Source organism: Oryx dammah, unplaced genomic scaffold (assembly GCF_014754425.2).
Source record: "Oryx dammah isolate SB20612 unplaced genomic scaffold, SCBI_Odam_1.1 HiC_scaffold_4, whole genome shotgun sequence".
Classification (NCBI taxonomy): Eukaryota; Metazoa; Chordata; class Mammalia; order Artiodactyla; family Bovidae; genus Oryx; species Oryx dammah.
Genome location: NW_024070188.1, coordinates 16,204,839 through 16,218,427, shown reverse-complemented (window position 1 = coordinate 16,218,427; position 13,589 = coordinate 16,204,839). Strand labels below are relative to the sequence as shown.

General features: G+C 40.2%; 1 protein-coding gene across 5 annotated transcripts in view; it reads left to right on the top strand.

Moving 5' to 3' along the window:
• Positions 1-3,582: 3,582 nt before the first annotated feature.
• The window catches only part of PKIB (cAMP-dependent protein kinase inhibitor beta), a 119,961-nt gene continuing 109,954 nt past the window's right edge, over positions 3,583-13,589 (top strand). For 3 of the 5 annotated variants that reach the window (XM_040239016.1, XM_040239014.1, XM_040239015.1), the window contains exon 1: positions 3,583-3,776. The gene's annotated coding sequence lies outside the window, so the exon portion shown is untranslated. The remainder of the gene's footprint in view (positions 3,777-13,589) is intronic. The other 2 variants (XM_040239017.1, XR_005720868.1) reach the window with 2 other exon arrangements.

The following is a 13,589-nucleotide window of genomic DNA, read 5'->3' as shown; positions in this document are numbered from 1 at the left end:
CCTGGATTAACCTAGTGGAGCTTGATCCAAAAAGTGTCCTTGTAAGGAGAGAAGAATACAGACAGTAGGGAAGAAACACAGAGGATCTGTGAAGTCGGAGGCAAAGATTGGAGTTATGCAGTCACAAAGCAGGAATGCTCAAGATTCCCTACAGCCACCAAATGCCACTGGATTCTGAACTTCTGGTTTCCAGAATTGTAAGAGAGTAAAACTATGCTGGCTCAAGTCACGAAATGTGGTAATTCGTTAGCAAAAACTCTAGCAAACTAATACACGACACAGACCTAGAGGAGGCTGATGAGACTGCCGTCTGCCTCTCCTGCCCAGGTCTCAGCTAGCCTGCCCTAAAGAGAGGGAACCTAGATGTTATTGAAACCTTGTAGCCACACCTCCTTCTCCCACCATCCTGGGTCTCCCCTCAAAACACAACCTCCTGCTTTTAATCTCTCCCAAACTTTACCCCCTGGAAGGCTGGCACAACTTGCTTCACCCACACTCCCATTTCTCCATCTCTTCCAAATAGGACTGGCTACATAATCTGCAGGGACCAATGTAAAATGCAAATGTGGTGTCACTTGTTTAAAAATTATTAAGAATTTCAAGGCAGGACATCAGAACATTCACACTAGTGCAGGCTTTCTTAGAAGTAGATCCCTGTCCCACTGCAGACTGTAGCACCATGAAGCTGATCCTGCCTCCTAAGCCCAGCCTCCCTTAGTGTGTGAAATTCTTGTTTACTACTGAAAATTCTCTCCACCTTTATAACCTATTAACACAATGCTTTCTCCATTTCCTTGCTTTAGGTAAAAATCAGCTTTCTTCTGAGAAGAGTTTCCCCTGGATCTTCCTTGCATGTACACCGCTCATTATCTCACACCCTGGGAGCATGAGAAGCAGCGCTGGCATCCCCACAGATACCCAGTACTGCTTTGGAACCCTGCCCCACCTATACCAGCCCTTGATCCATTTACGCTCTTGTTCCCTGGATATGTACCTTCTGTCCCAATTCTGCACAGTCATTCACTCAGTTCCTGACCATTTCACCACAGTCACGGAAGCCTTTGGTATCTGACTCATTCCTTCTCTACTCCACAGCTTCACCATTGGTGGCTTCAATATCCATATGGACAGCCTCTTCAGTAACTTAATCTCCAACTGCTTGATCTTCACTCTATGGAGAAGAGCTAACCCAGTCACAGGGCTTCCACAACCCTGCCATTCTTCTGCTACTAAAACGTTCCAGAAATCTATCCCACCTCCCGATTACAACTTCTTCTTTTTCTCTCTCTTATTTGATTGAGATTTGTTCTTCTTTGGCCTCTTTTTCTCTCCTCTTTAATGTTTTTTTTTTTTTTTATCTTCCCATGCACTATTAAGTGAACCTCATAGCTCTGTCCTTCAACCATTCTTTTAAAAATGGCATCTAAGTTTTTTCTTGCCTTTCTATCAAATCATCTGGTAAAACCCCAAAGGGGGATTAATTAAACTCTCTTCATTTACAGTCACATATTTTACACAAATTCACACAACTGTGTGGAACTACTGCTATCACAAATTCCTGAATTCAAAAGTTGTTTGTTTGTTTACTTATAGTCAGGTTCCATTATTTCCAACTGCAGCTACTAGAAACCTTCAGGCTCTATCTGACTCCATTATCTGATCCCTTACTTTTCTAATAGAAATGAGAAGCCATCAAAAATCTTCAGTCTACTATAAAAAGACAAAAGCAATCCACAAGTAGTGTTTTCTTAAGTCATTATTCTGTTTTAATCGAAGAAAATGAGGTTCTACTTATTTATATAAAAACATATTAAGCAGCTATTTTGTACAGGTACTATTTCAGCTACTGAAGATACAGCTTTCATGGAAGAAACATTCAAGTGGTTCTGATGATTTCAAATATGTAACTTTAAGGTGTATCAGCGAGGGCTAATGATTTTATCAAACTTGCCCCCCAAGAACAGGTTTTACAAGACAAATGTTGTGAGTATAAGGAGTACAGTTGCAAAATCACAAAAATCTAACCATTGCTGCTGCTGCTGCGTCGCTTCAGTCGTGTCTGACACTGTGCGACCCCGTAGACGGCAGCCCACCAGACTCCCCATCCCTGGGATTCTCCAGGCAAGAACACTGGAGTGGGTTGCCATTTCCTTCTCCAATGCATGAAAGTGAAAGGTGAAAGTGAAGTCACTCAGTCGTGTCCGACTCTTAGCGACCTCATGGACTGTAGCCTACCAGGCTCCTCTGTCCATGGGATTTTCCAGCCATTGCAGTGTAAGTCATAAATTCAAACATTTTAGCATCTCTATCATAAAATAAATGGGCCTTGAATAATTTGCCTTAAATAACATTATATTTTATTATACAATTGAAATTACACTAAAGATATCAATAACTCTCAATCTCTTTAATTACTATTTGTATGACCATACAAATAACCATGTTTTTAGAAAACAAAATGTACCAATGTCGGCATTTAGAAAAATTGTAAGTTTTAGTAACAGGGTATAATTTAAAGAATGTCAATCAACCTTAAAGGAAGAAAGGCTTGGGCTCAAAATTGGAGTCTTCCTAGCTATTTCATTTATTCAAATTATTTAACCTTGCTGAGCTTCAGTTTATTTATTTGAAAACAGATGATTATTATCTCAATGTTGGGGTAGGAATATTAAATACTTTAAAGAGCCTGAGGTTAGCACTATTGGCAGATACACTAACGAAAACATCTTTCTATCTCATAGCCTTTGCCTATGAAAATACTGGAAGAAGTCAGTAGTGAAGTCGTAGGTATCACCGGCTTGGGTTGGAAGATCGGGTTCACAGTATCAGTGAACATAATGGTGTTAAGGCAACTTTGGACACTAAAAATGCCTTTCAGGGAACCAGAGGAGATCTCAGGACTTCTGTGAGGAGAAACCACTTTTTCAAGAAGCAGACAAAAGCACCTTAATTTTAAGCGCAGTATCATCATTCATCTATTACGCTTTCTAAAGTTCACAGTGAGACCTTATTAGAAGGACTTCATTTTCCTTGAGAACCTTAAGTGGAACGTGATAGACACTGATCTCTGCTTTTCTTTCCTCCTGAGTTGTCTACATTGCACATGACTCCTCAATTTGCTAAAATAATGCGGTAATGTACACGAAGACCCACATTTCTGGTGCAGGTAAGAAAACCATGCACATTGCTACTTTATCCAAACAGCCACGATTAAAGTGCAACCTTAGGACAGACACTTCGGGCCACAAATGCTTCGGAGGGTCTACAGGGAGAAGGGAGGAAAGAGAATTCCCTCAGTCACAAGTAAAATCTTAATAGAACCTTAACACTCACCCAGGGGAACTGAGAGTGGTTAGGCGAGGGCTCTGTGATGACCATCGATGATTAATTGTCTGTTAAGGCGCAAGCAGGGAAAAAAACAAACAACACTGTCCCGGACGCCGAAAGGTAAGACCCACCGTCTCGCGAGCCGGTTGGCGGCGGGGTTACGGCCGGAGCCGGACCCCGGGCCGGGGCGTCGGGACGGGGGGTTAAGGGGAGGGAGGCGCGCTCCACGCTCGGGGGCGGGTCCCGGCGGCCGCTCTCTCCGCCCCCGCGGTCGCCGCCACCTCCAGCCTGCGCCCCAGCGCGGCAGCTCAGACGCGGTCGCATCCTCGTGGACGGTAGAGGCGGCAGCGAGCTAGAGTCAGCGTCGCAGCTCGCGGCCACGGAGAGGCCGGGCGAGCCCGAGCGCCGGGACCCGGCCCAGGCTCGGCGGACACCTCTTTGCGCGGCGGGTACGTACGTGGTGAAGGGGAGGTGGAGTGGGGGTGGCTGGAGAGAAGATGGAGGGAAAAGGACTTGGGGAGGCAGGGGAGACTGAGCGAGCGAAGATGCGGTAAGAGCAACTTTCCTATTTTCCGGCCAGTCCGCGCGAGCATGGGGGGAATTCAAGCAGATGCCTCTTTGGCCGGAGTGACCACATCATGTAACACGCAGAGGTCCTTGCAGAGTGGAAGAGGGCGCTCAGGTCAACAGGGGTAACCAGGAAGGTCTGATCACCTCTTTTTGCCCATTCTGCCCTGAAGGTGGACATTGGTGATGTCTCGTAAGTTGCTGAGCCTTCGCCTCTCGCACGAGCAGTGCCACGTCGTTTGTCCTGGGCTGCGCGTTTCCAGACCCAGGCAGCCCCTCGCGGCCATGGGGTCAGCAGTGTTCTAGCCGGCTCGGCTCGCGTCGAGCTGTCTTTAGCCCAGTCACCTCACCTCCTCAGCCTCCATCCATTTTCTTTGATAAAACCTGGAAATAATTATATCGAGTGAACTCGTGGGTTCCCAGCAACTGTTGGATTTTCACGGAGTCTGGGACACCGGCCGGCAGCCAGGGAGGGAGAGGAGTTGCAGTGTGGTCGCAGGGGTTCGGGAGATGAGCGCGTGGGTCGTCATTGCTGATGTGCAGCAGCTCGTTGGGGAAAGTCCTGATAGTTCCCTCTGGGAGAGATGACCCCGATTTACCTGCTCTCCAGACTGGCAAGTTCCTGCCGAGCGAGGCTCAGATGAACCCGTCGGTTTCATCTTCGTAGAGCTCATCCCAGGGAACGCATACGAACACGGTTCCTTTGGAAAAGCGCTTGGTATAAGCAGGACACATAGCAAACACTGGGGAAAAAGAACAAACCTAAAGCAAAACAAAAAATCTTGCAGGTGGAATTTTTAGTCCGAGTCTGTGCAGGACTCTAAAATGGAGATTCAGTGCTGATGACCACTTAAATATTCAACTGGAAAAACTAAAAACTAAAACGCTCGTACTAATAATGGTTTGAATACTGAAAAAGTATGGATTAGAACCGCGCCGAGTATTGCATTTCTCTTTGTGTACACATAGATTCAAGATCCATCTGTCCACTTTATCTCTTCATAAGATGCCTTTCTTCTTACTGACATTGCTGCACACAAAAAAAATTTGTTCTCTGATTTAATATTCAAAAAGGTCAGAATTTGGATTACTAAAATGAGCTCTGCTGGTCATAAAGCTCACAGGAAGTTCTGTGGGTGATATGGGTTCTGGATCATGGTTTGTTAGACTAGCATTTTGCAAACCTTTTTTTCCCTACTTGTCAGGCGCTGATCAGTACCCCTCTATTGACACTATGAGAAGGAAGTTCATTTCTAAAACAGTGTTTTGGAAAATCAAATGATTTAATTTTGAAGTAAAGTATGTGTTGAAAAAAAGTTTTCAAAAAGTTTGTAGTAATCAGCTTCTTAGTTTTATCTTCACCACAACTTTCTTCAACAAAATATCAAAGACTAATGGAATACCTTATATAGGATATTTTAAATTATGTCAGATTTCAATTTTGTTACATAATTTTCTCTCCTCTTTAGCCAATTTTAAACTGGAAGTTTAGACGTTTTAGAAATTTACCCCTTCAATGATTTTTAAAGAAATTTTACCAAGTTGTAAAACCATCACCATAATTCAGTTTTAGAACATTTTAATCACCCCAATAAGATCCCTCATGCCCACTTATAATTAATCTCTGTTCAGATTAAGGCAACTACTAATCTTTCTTCAGTCTCTATAGATTTGCCTTCTCTGAATATTTTATATAAATGGAATCATAAGATATGTGATTTTTGTTTATGGCTTTTTCTCACTTAACATACTGTTTTTGAGATCTGTGTCGTAATGTGGATCGGCATTTCGCTCATCTTATTGCTGAAGTTTTCCATTGTATGAATCCACCACGTTTTGTCTGTCCATTCACCAGTGGTTGGACATTTGGGTTGTTTTCAGTTTGAGGCTATTATGAGTCATGATGCTGAGAACATCCACATGCAAGGCTTCGTGAGTTTGGATGTGTTCATTTCCCTTGGATAGTTATTTAGCAGTGCAATTGCTGGGTTGTATGATAAACATGTATCTAACTTTCTAAGTGAAGCGAAGCGAAAGTCACTCAGTTGTATCCGACTCTTTGCGACCCCATGGACTATACAATCCATGGAATTCTCTAGGCCAGAATACTGGAGTGGGTAGCCTTTCCCTTTGCCCTGGATCTTCCCAACCCAGGGATTGAACCCAGGTCTCCCTCATTGCAGATGGATTCTTTACCAGCTGAGCCACAGTGGAAGCCCGGGGGTCTCCTGCATTGCAGATGGATTATTTATCAACTGAGCAATCGGGGAAGCCCAACTTCTTAAGAGCATTATAGAATTAATTTTATGTAAAAGTTATGTATTTACAAAATGTAGAAAATTCTGGAAAAATAAATGTTTCTTACTAGATTGTATATGATTCGATATATACAGAGAGAGAAGGTTGGTCAGGAAACATTTTGCTTCTTTTAAAAATTTTGAACTCAAATACAGCAAGCAAATTTGAAAAAAGGTGTAACATTTTTGAGAAATGAAATATTTCTAAAGACGAGGTTTGGAGCTGTTTTATATACACAGCAAAACTGAATGGAAGGTACAGAGATTTCCTAAATAACCCCTGGCCCCACACATGTATGGCTGCCTCCACTATGGATATCTCTCACCACAGTGGTACATTCGTTACAGTGGATGAACCTACACTGACACATGGTAATCACCCCCCAAATTCCCTGGTTTACCTTAGGGTTCACTCTTGTTGTACATTCTGTATATATGTACATTCTGTGTACATGTATAGCCTGGTGGGCTATAGTCCATGGCATTGCCAAGAGTCGAAGCCAACTGAGCACGCACACAGATGCAGACAACCATCAGTGCAATGTCATAGGGAGTATTTTCACTGCCCTAAAAGTCCTCTGTTCTCCGCCTATTCATTCCCCACCCCCAGTATCTTTTAATGCTAAATGAGGGTAAATCAGGCTTAATTAAGACTAAATTTCCGGCAGTCTCCAGTGAAGATGGGAAATTGAGCAATTTGAAAATTGTATTTTAAGATGTCAATGAAACCCAAACCTGAATTGCTTGATAGTAAAGTTAGTGGTTTTCCTGTCCTTCAACAGAAGATTTTTAATTGAGTTACAAAAAAAAAATCATTCCTTTTTGAATAGAAAAAAGCACCCTATAAATCATGTGATAAAATAAGCTTCCATAACTATGATGCCACATAATTCTTTAAAAAATTGAACATATTTTATTGTCATATATAGAGACCTAAGGCCCAAGTTTAAGTGATTGACATGCAAAAATCATGTATTAGGGATAAATCCAGGGCTCCTGTTTTCCCGTTTTAAAATTCCTGTGATTAGACATGCTCTTTTTATTCTTTTCAGTTTTTAAATGTTCACAAGGGTTTTTCATTTTGTTGTTCAATTGCTCAGTTGTGTCCAACTCTATGTGACCCCATGGACTGCAAGCATGCCAGGCTTCTCTGTCCTTCACCGTCTCCTGGAGTTTGCTCAGACTCATCTCCACTGAGTCAGTGATGCCATTCAACCATCTCGCCCTCTGTCGTCCCCTTCTCCTCTTGCCTTTTTTATTCGCATGACCGAATATACACTCCCTTAGCTTTTCTTTCTTTGATCAGACATCCCACAGTATTATTCACTGACTTATACTTTTTAAAGTTTTTATGGGTAAATACCAGTTTATCTTTCATTACTTTAATACACAATAATGTAAAGCAATTATCCTTCAATTAAAAAGAAATAAATTTTAAAAAAAGAAGGAAAACTTCATGTTCTTTTGAATTTTGTTGGTCTCAGTAATCTTTATTCCCAGGTGGCGCAGTGGTAAAGAATCTGCCTGCCAGTGTAGGAGAAGCAAGAGATGCAGGTTTGATCCCTGGGTCAGGAAGATCCCTTGGAGTAGGAAATGGCAACCCACCCACTCCAGTATTCTTGTCTGGAAAATTCTATGGACAGAGGAGCCTGGGGGGGCTGTAGCCCATGGGGTCTCACAGAGTTGGACATGATTGAGTGACTGTGCACAGATCCTTGATATACTTTTTATAAGTCATTATCAGTTAGTGATATTACATGAGGAGAACACTTGAACATAGGCAGAAAACCAAAAGTGATTATTATTATTATCTTTTTATTGGAAGTACAGTTGACTTTGAGAAATCAAATAGGTAATCTACTTCATACTCAAGTGGGATATATTTTTTATTCTTGTGCTCAATGGCAAATAACGGTTTTATGCATCTGTCCAGGTATAAAGCACGCTATGGACTTATACGGGCTTCCCAGGTGGCGCTAGTGGTAAAGAACCCGCCTGCCAGTGCTGGAGACCTTAAACAACATGGGTTTGATCCCTGGGAAGATCCCCTGGAGGAGGGCATGGCAGTCCACTCCAGTGTTCTTGCCTAAAGAATCCCATGGGCAGAGGAGCCGTATGGGCTACCGTCCATAGGGTCACACAGTTGGACACAACTGAAGTGACTGTAAATCAAAGTGAGTTTATGTTTTCTAATAACTCCAATTCTTAACAAATGATGATGCCCAAGAGTTGGGTGCTTATTGGAAAAGAAGTTCAGAGCTGTCTATTTAAGAATAAAACAGTTCAGATTTGTATATGTTTCCGAATAGAAGGAAATAATCTTATCTAGAATCTTGCATTAGTTAGAATAGGATTTCTCAGACTGAAAAGCAGGCCAGCAGAATAGAGACCCTTGAAGATTATGGAGTAGCAGTAGTCTGGAGCCACATGGCCTGAACACTTGTTTGGGGAGCAGCAGCAGAAGCTTTTATAGACAGTGTAAATGGAGCTAAATGTCTTCCTCTACATCTTGGATTCTCCCTCCTTAGAGTTACTATTTCCAGCTAAGCCCTAAATTCTGCTGTGCTGATGAAAAGGAATGAATGGCCTTTGGGAGTGTGGAAATCAGCATGTGTGTGTGTGTTAGTCGCTCAGTTGTGTTGGACTGTTTGTGACCCCATGGACTGTAGCTTGCCAGGCTCCTCTGTCCGTGGAATTCTCCAGGCAAGAATACTGGAGTGGGTGGTCATTCTCTTCTCCAGGGCATCTTCCCCACTCAGGGACTGAACCACCTCATTGCAGGCAGGTTCTTTACCATCTGAGCTACCAGGGAACTCCAGAAATCAGCATGGGTAACTGCACGTTTTCACTTGTTGGGTGAAGGAAGGGAAGAAACTGAGGTTCAGTATGATAGTTTCAGGAATAAATTCATGGAAGATAAGAAAGAGTTAAGCAGTCTTCCCAAACATGCTTATATTAAATGACTCTGAAGTGATTTACTTCTAGACTAATTTTTATGGGCTGGGTTAATATGTCTCAGAAGAAAATACTCTTCTTGAAATTACTATGTATAGTGTTTGTGTGTGTGTGTAATTAAGGATAACCTTTAACTCATGTAGTTACATTCATTTATTATTTTTGTTTATTAAAAATGAGAATAAGTACTTCTATCATGGGGCTTCTGGAGCCAGATATAATATTAAGTCTCAAAACACTGAAATAAGACCCTCTTGTCTATCTTTCCCAAATCTAATAGAGTCTAATAACAATCCAGACTACAGATATAATGGATTTTGTTGCATTCTTAAAGTTTGTAAAGAATCTATCAAGTCAGAAGATGTTACAAAGGCCAAGGTCTAGCACAGAAACCACTCTGCCTCTCAGTCTCTGTGTCCCTGAAGAAGGATGTCTGTTATAATTGTGTTCATTGCAATAAAGAAGCAGAACTGTTCACAGGAGTGAAAACTTAGAAAAACACAAAAAGCAACTCTGCATCTTTCTAACATGCCATGAATCTCTATGTATTTATCTATATATACTCTTGCAGCTCAGAGAAGATTGGATTTGCGGAATATTGGACAGACTGTTATAGCCCAAACAAGAGATGCTAGAGAGTGAATCATGGATTAGTGATGAAGAATTTAGGGATACACAGGAGTATCATAGTCTAGAAATATTAAGAGTGGAAAGTGATTAGGCTTGATGATAATTGGGATATGAAGTTAAGGGGAAGTGGAAATGAAGGGTGCTTTTCAGCACCTGGTTTGAGGTTGAGGGCTAGCACTATTTACAAAAATGGCAGTAGAAGAATGAGGACACAGTTGGTGGGTTTCCTGGGTTGGATAAGGTCTGATAATTCATGTACTTCCTGGAATGAGACCTTATTTAGAAATAGGGCCATTGCAGTTGTAATTGCCTAATATGATGTCATACAGGAGTAAGATGTGTCCTTAACCCAGTATGACTGGTATCCTGATAAGAAGAGAAGAGACACAGAGGCAGAGACTCGTAGAGGCAAACATGTGACAATGGAAGCAGAAATAAGAGCTATGTGACTTCAAGAGATTCCCAGATTTACCAAGCACCACCAAAAGCTGGGGAAGAGGCATGGAACAGATTCTGCTGAGTTCCCAAGAAGAAACCAACCTTGCTGATCACTGCATTTTGGATTGCTGGCCACTTGAGCTGTGCCCATCTTCAGCATCAGTTGTAAAGATGGTTACAAAATAAGCAATATGATAACTTGGGCAGGGCATCTGCTGTGTCCTGACGTAGTCAGAGGCCTCTGCTTTCAACCCAAGTATAGATCTAAACAAGGTCATTCAGGTTTTCCAGTCATTCGTGCCACGTGGGTTTGACAGTGTGAAAATGGGACCAGTCTGCAACGTAGGGGGAGGTCATAGTTTTTATCTGTTTGGCTCAGGGAGGGTAGAAGAATGTTTTCAGGGAAAGTGAGGAGTAATTTCCTCACATGGTAGATCTGGGTCAGCTCCCTGAGGTGTTTGTGGTTTTTTGCCGAAGAATATTAAACTTCAAGTAAAACCCAGCATAGTTGTTTCAACTCTGAGGAGTCCATGTTTGGATTCTAGGTTTGAATGCTTTGAAAGGAAACAAACTTTTCAGGTGTGACTGTAAAATGGAAGAAAGCAAAGCATTTTTTTAAACTCACAGATGTTCATGTTTACCAACTCTTTTAAAAACGTATCTTACTTTACCTAATTTTTGGAAAACTTTTCATATCACCTGTCAGTAATTATTACTGGTCTTAATACTGAATTGGTTAAGTTCTTCACTTTGTGGGTTTTGTCTCAATGTAATCCACTTAAAATATGGATTAATGAAATACAATTGCATCTACAGACAGCAGTTTAAGTTATAAGGACATTTCAAATTATCTTGCAAAAAGATTGTTTAAGGTTCACTTTATTTATTAACTCTTTTCTTTCAGATATTTTTGTCATAAAACCATCACACTGTTAAGAACACTTCAAGATTTTACAATTTCAATTCTAATATTCAAGCATAGTTGTTTTAGTATTAAATGTCTTCCAGTCTTTGTACCTTTGTAAAGATATGTTTTTTTTATGAATGTAATAATGGTATACAATTTTTATCCTATTTTTTCTTCTAAAATTACTATTATCAGAATAAAAATGAATAGAAAGAATAATTTTAAAAAATAACATTTTTTTCTGATTATGCGGAGTGACCCATGACATAGTTTTTGGCTAGATAAAATTTCAGCTCTTAAAGGTATGAAACAGAATATCTCAGTTAGGCCCCATTTTAATTTTGCTGCACCCTATGCAGCAAAACAAATAAGACAAAAATAAAAACACAAATCTTTGAAATGTGTGGCTTTAAATATTAGCAATGTTAAAATGTAGAATTCTGTTTTCCCAAGGACAGTCTGTGCTTACTGTTGTAAATTTTTCACCAAGAATCACAGACGTGAAAGTATAATAAAGCTTTTTTTTTTTTTCCTTTCAATCTCATCCTTTTTATCAACTCTCCATTGTTACCTTATAATGGTTTATTCCACATGTTATTTTCTAGGCCGGTAATGTTTGCCACTTAAAATACCACTAAGTTTTAAACTTTAAAACTTTGTAGTTGTGTTTTTGAGATAATATACACTTCAGTGAAAATCAGGAACTTTCAAAATTAAGAGGAAAATAACGTCCATCTGTATTTCCAGGGTTAATTGTAAAATTCTTTGCCTATGTATATATCTTAAAACACAAAAGTAGTATATCATATGCCCTGAATATATCATCTTACTATATCTTTTCAAGGCAATAAATTATCTTTTTTAATGGCTACATACTGATCTATTAAATTTTTAACTAATCCCTATTGATAAATGTGCAGAATGTTTCCAAGTTTGTTTTTGTAAATAATACCGTAGTAGATAACTGTATTTGTGATCTTTAGATACTGTGCACAGCTATCTTATTAATTTCTCTGAATAAATTTCTAGACATGGAGTTGATAAATCAATGGATAGTCACTTTTTAACCATTTTTTAAAACATATTGCAGAATATCTTTCCAGGAAGCCTGTTGCCATTTATACTGAAAATTTTTACCAAAGCACTAGTACTGTTTCAAAAATTTTTAATTAGAAATTTAGTAGGAAAAGATAGTTCATATTTGTATCTCTTTGCTAATGTGGCTAAATATTTTTAGGTCGTCAGTATGTTTATTGGGTATTTTGGATTCATTTGTATGAATTGCTTATTGTGTTCTTCACTTATTTTAATTCTCTTTTGTTTGTTTCAAGAACTTTTAATTCATAAGGATATTAACTCTTTGTATGTCCGTTACATTTTAAATAACAGTTTTTTTAAAAATCAATCTCTTTTGTTTGCCATTAACTATATAGGGAGCTTTGCTTTGCAAAATACTTAAATTTTATGGATGTGAAAGCTATCAATTTCTTCTCTCATAGTGTATAAGGAGAACTTTCCCACTTTAAACATATTCATCTACATTTTTAATAGTACGTCTGATGTCTTTTTTTTTTTTAAGTTTTAATCCTTTGGAAGTTGTTTTAGTAAGGAATGAAGTAGGTAATATAATTTTATTGTTGTTACATTTAATCACTAATCTTGCCTCCAACTTATTTGTTCTGTAACTGATGTGAAATAACATCCTATGCCCCTGTACCTGCTTGGAGTCCACCTTTGTGGTAACTGTCCCTTCACCCTGAAGTCCCACAGAATTTCTTCCCACATGCCTTCCTGGCCACCATTCCTACACGTGACTGCAGGCCCTTCCATTGCCTCCCTCACCTGCCTCGATCCACATCTGTCACTCAGCACCTCACCCCAGGAAGAAAAGGAATGCCATGTCTCACATCATGGCTGCTAGCTCTTCCTAAATTCTCTGGTTCCTGTAGTCTGTGTTACTAGTTTTGAAACATGTAATTTTGTTAGCCTTGTGAAGCATAATTTTCCAATGCTTCAAATCTCTGTTTTTATCATTTGTCTATTCATTTCTCCCTTCTACCTTGAAACTTTATTATGCTTTGTGCTGCCTCTCCCTGACCTAATCTTTGCTTTTTATTCTTCCTTCAGAACTGTTCTGTCATGCCCTCTGGAACACCTGTTCAATCACAATAAACTCCTCTCAACCTCTCTTGTTGCTCTAGCCCTGAATCTTGACTCTCCCACTTCCCCTTGAGTCCTTCCTACTGGAGATGGCTGATTACTCCATAGTTCATGAATCCTAGGGTAGGGAAGTGGGTCACATGCCCTCCATACACCTTCCTACCTCTAGACTGTTATTTCTCTACCCTCTTTTACTCATTCCTGTTCCTTTGAGCCAATTGGCTATACTGTCAACCACCATTGCTCATTCCTGTGAACTATTTACCACTTCAAACTGCTTCTTCACTGAGCACTCCAGCAACTACTGA